The sequence below is a fragment of the Vombatus ursinus genome, unplaced genomic scaffold (genome assembly GCF_900497805.2).
Source record: "Vombatus ursinus unplaced genomic scaffold, bare-nosed wombat genome assembly UNPS02014781.1, whole genome shotgun sequence".
NCBI classification, from domain to species: Eukaryota; Metazoa; Chordata; class Mammalia; order Diprotodontia; family Vombatidae; genus Vombatus; species Vombatus ursinus.
The window spans coordinates 16,416,086-16,424,394 of NW_020954559.1; the positions used below are offsets into that span (position 1 = coordinate 16,416,086).

The 8,309-nt window shown below is 37.7% G+C and overlaps 1 long non-coding RNA gene across 1 annotated transcript in view; it reads right to left on the bottom strand.

Moving 5' to 3' along the window:
- The window catches only part of LOC114046300, a 90,576-nt gene extending 82,267 nt beyond the window's left edge, over positions 1-8,309 (bottom strand). The window contains exon 1 of the long non-coding RNA XR_003569488.1: positions 8,139-8,309. This is a non-coding gene — a long non-coding RNA (uncharacterized LOC114046300). The remainder of the gene's footprint in view (positions 1-8,138) is intronic.

Sequence of the window (8,309 nt, forward strand, 5' to 3'; positions counted from 1 at the left end):
CAATTTTGTTTATGTGTATAGATAGGTACATACTATATACATATATATGTATATGTGTGTATGTATATATGTGTGTATGTATATATATGTGTGTGTATGTGTGTATGTATATGTATGTGTATGTGTATGTGTGTATATGTGTGTATGTGTGTGTATATACATGTGTATATCTATATCTATATCTATATATGTCATTTATACCAGCAACAACTCCTCTGCAAGAGCCTGGAAGATCATAGAGGAAGGCAGAGAAGGCTAGGAGTAAAAGGCTGCCACGTACAAGCATGTACGGAATGGCCTATTCTTTCCCTACCTTCAAAGGGCTCAAATGAACAACTTCTCTGAAGTCTAAAGGTCTTTTCCCATCCATATGACCCCAAGGCATCTCTTTTGATACAGCCCTACCTTTCATGTTTTCTCTAGAGAAACTGCCAAGGCCAGCAGTGTGTGATTTCCTCTGTGGGCAATGGGAACTGTTGAAGGGTTTTGAGCAAAGAAATGACACAACTAGACACATGCCTAAGGAAGAGAAATCTGGGAGGCATGTAAAGGGAGACTTCAAGGTAGGAGAGGAGAGTTCAGGCAGATGGTAGTGACGGCTGCCATGGCGGTAATGACAGTGTGAAAAGAGTGGGAGAGGAAGGATGCAGGAAATATTGTGAAAGTGGACTTGAGAGGACTTGGTGACTGCTTGAGTATGAAAAATGGGACAAAGATAACACCCACCTTCCAGGAAGAGATTAGGTAAATAGAGATACACTAACATTGAAGCTGACAGGAGAGGCAGGTTGGTACAATAGAAAGTGCACTGGTCAGAGGATTTTGGTTCAAATCCTCCTTCTTCCACTTCCAAGTACTCCACTTCTACTTCTAATTACTACCTGTGGAATCTTGGGCAAATCACCTAATCTTCCTGGGCTTCAGTTTCCATATCTATAAAATGAGGTGGGGGTAGCTAGGTGGTGCAATGGATAGAATATCTGGCCCCTGGAGTTGGGAAGACCCGAGTTCAAATCTAGCCTCAGACACTTATTAGCTATGTGACCCTGGGCAAGTCACTTAACTCTGTTTGCCTCAGTTTCTTCACCTGTAAAATGAGCTGGAGAAGAAAATGGCAAACCACTCCAGTATCTTTGCCAAGAAAACCCCAAATGGGGTCACAAAGAGTCAGATACAACTGAACAACAACAACAAAATGAGGTGAAGGGAGATGTTGAAGTACATAGCCTCTCAAGTGCCTTCCAGCCCCAGATCTGTGGCCAGCAATTGGGGCAGCTAGGTGACACAATGGATAGAGTGCCAGGTCTAGGGTCAGGAAGATCCGAGTTTAAATTCAGCCTTGGGCATTTACTAGTTGTGTGGTCCTGCACAAGTGATTCAACCTCTGTTTGCTTCAGTTTCCTCATCTGTAATGTGGAGATAATAATGGTACCTACCTTCCAGGTTGTTGTGAGGATCAAATGAGATAATAATTGTAAAACATTTAGCACAGTGCCTGGCACAGAGTAAGTGCTATATACACATTAAGCTATTATTATTATTATCCTATGACTATTAGCTATGGCATCTCTAGTTTTAATCCCTGCTACGTAAACATTACTAAACCCTCAACAACTGCATGGTGATTCCTATTGATTGTAAGTTAATTGACCAATCAACAATCACTTATTAATTATCTACTATGCATCAGATGATGATAATAAGCTTGATTACAGGATTTAGATGTTGGAGTAGAGACACTCTAGGTTATTGGAGACATGGAGTCAGGAGAGTATATATATATACTTCACCCCCCACATACATACATATGTGTATATATATATATATATATATATATATATATATATATGTATACACACACACACATACACCCATACACACATGTATACACATACATACACACAGGCACATATGTTATATATACACACATATGTGTGTACGTAGGGGGGTTGTATCATCTTTATAGAGGTAGAAGATGACTCAATGAAAATGGATGAAATTGCTAAGGAAGAGAATAGAGAAGAAGAAGAGAAGAGGGCCAAGTAGAGACCCTAGGGACATTTTCACATTAAGAGATTGGGATAAAGATGAGCAGCCAGGGAAGCAGACCTGAGGAGGACATAGAAAGATAGGTGGAAAACCAGGAGAGCATGGTATCTCAGAAGACAAATAAAGAATGGGTAAGCAAAAGGAGGAGATAATCAGTTGGGTCAAGGATGATGAAGATTTTTTTAAAAGGCCATAGGATTTGGCAGTTGGTGAAGCAACTGGTTACCTTTGAGAAAGCACTTTGAGAAGAGTAATTGAAATGAAAGTGATTTTGCAAAAGGTTGAGAAGAGTAGCAAAGAAGAAGCCACCTTGGGTAAACACTTTTTCAGGAAGTGGGAAGGTGCTGAAGGGAAGAAGAAAAATGAGGTGGTATCTGGATGTGGCAGAAGAGTCAAAATGGTTTTTTTCCTTTTTGGCTTTAGGGTTGGAGAGATTTGTGTATATTGGAAACAGCAAAGGACAGACTAAAGATTCAAAGGATAGGGAATAAAGACTGAAGCAAAGTCCTGGAAGAGGTAGAAGATGGTTTGATCAAGAACACAGAAAGAGGAATTACTCTTAGCAGGGAGTATGGATAATTTGCTTTGAGACAGCAGGAAAGGAGGAGGAGAGATTAAGCGATAACAAGGAGAAATTTTTAAGAATGGAGAAGCAAAGTTTAAAAAACTCTCAGTGGATTACCTAAATCTCTTCCAGTTAAGTAACAGACTAAGTTGTCTGTTTTAAGTGTGGGCAGTAAGAGTACATTTGTGGGTCTGAGGATGTATTTAGAATATTTACTGTGGGGAATGAGATATGAAATTAATAAATTGTTGTTGTTGTAAGTGGAATAGAATTGCCAAGCAATAGTCAAGGCTTGGGCAGCTAGGTGGTGAAGTGGATGGAGTGCTGGGCCTGGAGTCAGGAAGATTCAAGTTCAAATTTGGCCTCAGACAGTGGCTAAGTCACTTAACCCTGTTTACCTCAGTTTTCTCATTTGTAAAGTGAGCTGGAGAAGGAGACGGCAAACCACTCTGATATCTTTGTCAGCAAAATCCCAAATACAGTCACGAGGAGTCACACGTGACTGAAAAATGAATGAATAGCAAATCAAGGCCCAGGTGAGTTTATATACCATACATTTATAGTGGATAAAGTCAACTTGATTTTGTACTTTTCCCAGTGATACTCAGCAGCCCAGAAAGAAGAGTGGGGAAATCAGATGGTAGGTCTCCAGTTGGAGGAATGAGCAGGTTGGGCAGGATGAAAGATACGTGGGTAGTACAGGTGAAGGTGAAATATTCTGGAGGTTGTGGTTAGTAGCACCATGGACTTAGATCTAAGAGTGAAATTAAAGTAAGGGAGATAGATTGGAAGAATAAGGAAGGGTCAAAGGCCATGATAAGGGCAAGTAGCAGAGTTAGTGGGAGGTGTGACAGGATAGGAAGTAGTGGTCAGATAGTAGAATTTTAGAGTTCAGGATCTTGGAGTTGGTTCCATTTTATGATATGGTGACATGTGAGATGTTGCCATGCTAATGCATGGATGAATTGGGCTTGAAGAAGAGGTGAATGGAATTGAAGATGTTAAATTTATGGTTAGAACATTAGAGGAGCCATCAATATGAATATTAAAGTACTCTGCATAACCTCATTATTAAAGGTCATACCATAAAAAAAATTAGAACAGGACCATATCGTGCATTTTACTCAGCTATGGCTAGGGAGTGACCTAACCAAATAAGAGCTAGAGGTGATTTCCAAAGATAAAACAGACAATTTCAATTATAAGAAAGTGAAGTTTTTGTGGACTGATTGATATTGTCCTAATTAATGTATTCCACAAACAAAAAATTAATTCAAGTAGGACAAGAAGGGAGATGGTCAACTGGGAAAAATCTTTACATCAAATCTCTGTGATGATATATAGGCAAAGAAATATCTGAGACTAAAAGCCATCTCCTAATAGAGGTATTCAAAGGATATTAATAAAGAATACTAACAACTATATCAAAGAATGCTCCAAATCACTAATAACATGACAAATGCATAACACCTCTAAGGTCTGGCCTCACATTTAGCAGATTTGCAATAATGATAAAAGAAGAACATTGTCAATGTTGGAAGGATTGTGGAAAGATGGGCACACTAATTATTGGCAAGCTGTGAATTGGTCCAACCATTTTGGAAAGCAATTTGAAATTGTGTGAAGAAAGTGATTAAAATGTCCATGCCTGTTTAACCATCCATTTCACTCCTAAACTTGTACTATAAGTAGGTCAATGATGACAAGTCTCATATTCTCCAAGTAGTCATAGAAACACTTTTTTGTAATAGTAAAGAACTAGAAACAAAATAGATGTCCATTGATTGAGGAATGGCTAGTTAAGTTGTGGTACATGAATGTAATGGAATAACTATGTTATGAGAAACAATTTATTTGACAAATACAGAGTATAGGAAGACATATTAAATGATACAAAGTGAAGTAAGCAGAACCAGGCAAACAGTATATATAACAAAAATACAAATGGAAAGAATAGTAGAACATTTGAAACAAGTTGTGGTATATGATTGTGATGGAATACTACCGTGCTATAAGAAATGATGAGCTCGATGATCTTAGAAAAACATGGATAGACTTGCACAAAATAATGAAAAGTGAAATGAGCAGAACCAAGAGAACATTGTTTTAATAGCAATATTGTTTTAAGAACAACTTTGAGTGAATAAGGCATTTTGATTATCATAAATGCCTAAATTAACTGCAAAGGATATATAAAGGAAGATGCTATCTGCCAGAGAAACTAAATGCTGTGAAATTATGATTAAATATGGCTCCAAAGAAGAGATATGAGAATGTACCTCACTCCCTTCTTGGTAGAGGTAGGGAATTATGGGTGTGGAACAGTACAGATAATGTCAGACTTGTTCCATGTGTTGGGTAGTTTTGCTGAAATGTTTTGTTTTTTGTTATAAGACATAGTTTTCTGGGAGGAAGAGAAGACACTGAGAACTAAAAGAAATGTAAAAACAGAAGATATCAATGATAATTTATTTAAAAAAAAACTGCAGTCTTTAAGGGGTAGAGAGGAGAGGAAAACCATAACCAGGGTGTTAATTGAGGAAACTGGAAATCCAGAAAGTCAGTGCATGATCACAATCAGGATAGGGACAAGGTTCCAATACATTGTATGATTTGATGTGGCATGCTCAGCCATCCTACTGTATTTGCTCCACAAGCATTCCAGTTCCTGTTGTCCTTTGTTATTACAAAAAGTGGTGTTGTGAATATTTTTGTATATATACGAATTTTTTTTTTCTTTTTTTGAACTCCTTGGGTTACAGACATTTTAGTCACTCCCCCCACCCCATTGTAATTCCACTCCCCTGCCCCCACAATGGTTGGACCAATTGTGCCCACCAGTGTTGTATCAGTGTATCTGCATTACTTTAGCCTCCCCAAACTTGATTATTTCCATCTTTTGTCATTTTTGCCAGATTTCTAGGTGTGAAGTGAATATAGTTTAAAATAAACCTCAGAAAGCCAGAGGGGAAGATGCAGACACAAAACTGTGGGGATGGCTAGCTATTGTGGGATTTCATAAAACCGAAACTTTAAAATCTTCTAGTATATTCTTCAGAGACAAGCTATAATAACACTTTCAAATCTTAGCTCTGTTTTATTTACACCAGGGATCCCAAGACCAAAGCTACAAATCTCAGAATATCTAGTTTCAGCTTATAACTTCACAGTAGTTGCAAGCACTCCCATAATTCTAGCAGCACATTTCAAAAACATTGCAAATCTAGTATTCATAGTTCCTTCTCATTTTACACACAAATATTGCATGAGTGCCTTAACAAACCGAAAGCTGTGTCAAATCTAGTCCATAATACAATGTGATTGCCATGTCTATGGAGGCTGAAAAAAACATACATGACCCATCATTTGGCTGGTACTATTTATGAAAATACATGGACATGTCTCTCGTATATCTCTTCCAAGAGTCACATGAATTTGGGATCTTTTGGCTTTAGTAATAATGTGCCTTGGAATATTATACTCAGTAGCTCTTTTTCTCAGAGATTTCATAAGGTGGAAGCCTTTTAAGATTCTTCAAATTAGTTTGGAAACTTTTATATGGCAAATTACAATCCATATCTCAATTATATCCAAATGCTTTTTTTTTCTGAAGGAGGTGGTCACTATTCCATGAAAGGAATAATAATAATAATAATAACAATAATAATAATAATACTTTAAAATTACTACTCTGAACTTGTATGGCAAAATAAACTGCTGGTTAGTAGCTTTGTGTGGGTGTGTTTGTGACAAATCTTTTCTAGGTTACCCTTTTTCTTGATTAGGTATATATGTATTCCAGTCTTACCGACCTCTCTTGTTGGATGGGTCAACACACCGACTGTGCCATTTCTTAGGTAGGAGACACAGGAGGGCTTCTAGCACCTCTCTCCCTAGCAAGTTTGCTTTTGATCCAGTCAGACAGGAAGACAGGAATGGAGTCATAATAAGGGGTTAAATAAACTTACTTCATTCTAATCTAGTCTTCTCAAAGGGAGTTTGCTGATAATGGGAGCATCAACTCCTACAGCATTCCCTAACAACCCTTCTCGAAGGGGCTGGCATGAAAGGGGGGTAATAACCCCTCCATCTTGATGGGGTCAATGGAGACAGGCACAACTTGTGCACTCCCTTAAATCTGATCAAGGTGCACAGCATTCCAGTTTGTGCATTCACCCCTAAGGGTGTCCCCACTCATTGACCAGTGACCACTTGCTTTATAGGGCAACAGACGAAGAAAACAAATTGCCAGCAATAGACTCACAATTTTACATTACTTCATCCTTTATATCTACTGCAACTGTGCAGCAGAAACTTTTCAACCATGATCGTGAGAACTCATATCTAACACCTGGAAATTAGAGATTGTTATGGCTATGGATCCTGGGAAAGAAGACTCAAGACAGAATAACAAAAATCAATCCTACACTCACTAAAATTCACCTTACTTATACCTCTCAATAGGGTTTTAAAATAAAAAAAACAACAACTAATTATCCATCTAAAATTTGAACAGTTTGTTCCTTCTATCATTTATTTTCAAAGTTCAATGGCAATTTCAATGCTATTACCCAAATTATACACATGATGTTTCTGTATTTCTCCCAAAATTTCCAGTTCTTGGCAGATGCAGTCACAATTTCACCACAGAAAATATAAAATTCAATGTGAATTTTTCTTGAATACATAAGAACCCTTAACTTTACTCTATCAATAATAATTTATCCAATTATGATAGAAATTTTAATTTCATCAATTATAAAATGTCATATTTGGGTCACGTCAACATTCAATTTCTATCCTATTATAGTTTGAAGTTTTATCTACCTATCCACACAGGGAAAAGAAAGTGGATGAAGAATGTCTACTGTGTAGACTATGACACACAGTTAGACAGACGACTCAGAACTATAGAACATATATATGTTTTGGATGGATGCTGTAAATAGTTAATGATTTGGGTCTAGGGTGGGGAACTTGCAGCCTTGAGGCCACATGTAGCCTTCTAGGTCCTTGGGTGCAGCCTTTTGACTGAGTCCAAGTTTTACAGAACAAATCCTTTTATTAAGGGGATTTGTTCTGTGAAAGGTTTTTTGGGCAGTTTCTGAGGCCCCTTTCAATCCTCAAGCTATGACCTTAGGTCAGCTAACACTCTCTAACATGAACTTCCATAAATGTCTAGTACTGAATTTAAAGAACCCTTGACTCCATTTTCTAGATTCGCCTGTATGTTGAAAGTGGTTAGAAAAAGAGACAATATTCTAAACCAAACTAACACCAATGAACATAAGTTTGTATAGCCTGGGGCACATTTAAAAACACAGTCCAATTTAACAATGTAAATAAAAACTTTTAAAACATTTACATGCCTAAGGGACAGTGGTGGATCCTATAGATGACAAAGCAGTTCAGCTAATTTTCTTGAATCAAAACTAGGTTTTCTAGAAGTTTTATTTTGCTTATCTTGGTGCCCTTCCATTCCTCTCTACAATCCCCTATAAGCAGTGGTTGGGATAGAGATTACCTTTTTCTTCTCCTATTTCTCTGTTTCCTCTTCCTTCAATTGCCTTGCATTCAGCCTCCCCTCTCTCTCCTCTGCACATGGAAGGTAGATTATTTTCTCACCGTGGATGTAAAGTTTCTTCCTCTCCTGTAAAAGAAGTCAGGCTAGCCCATGGCCTTTACTTCCTTTCAA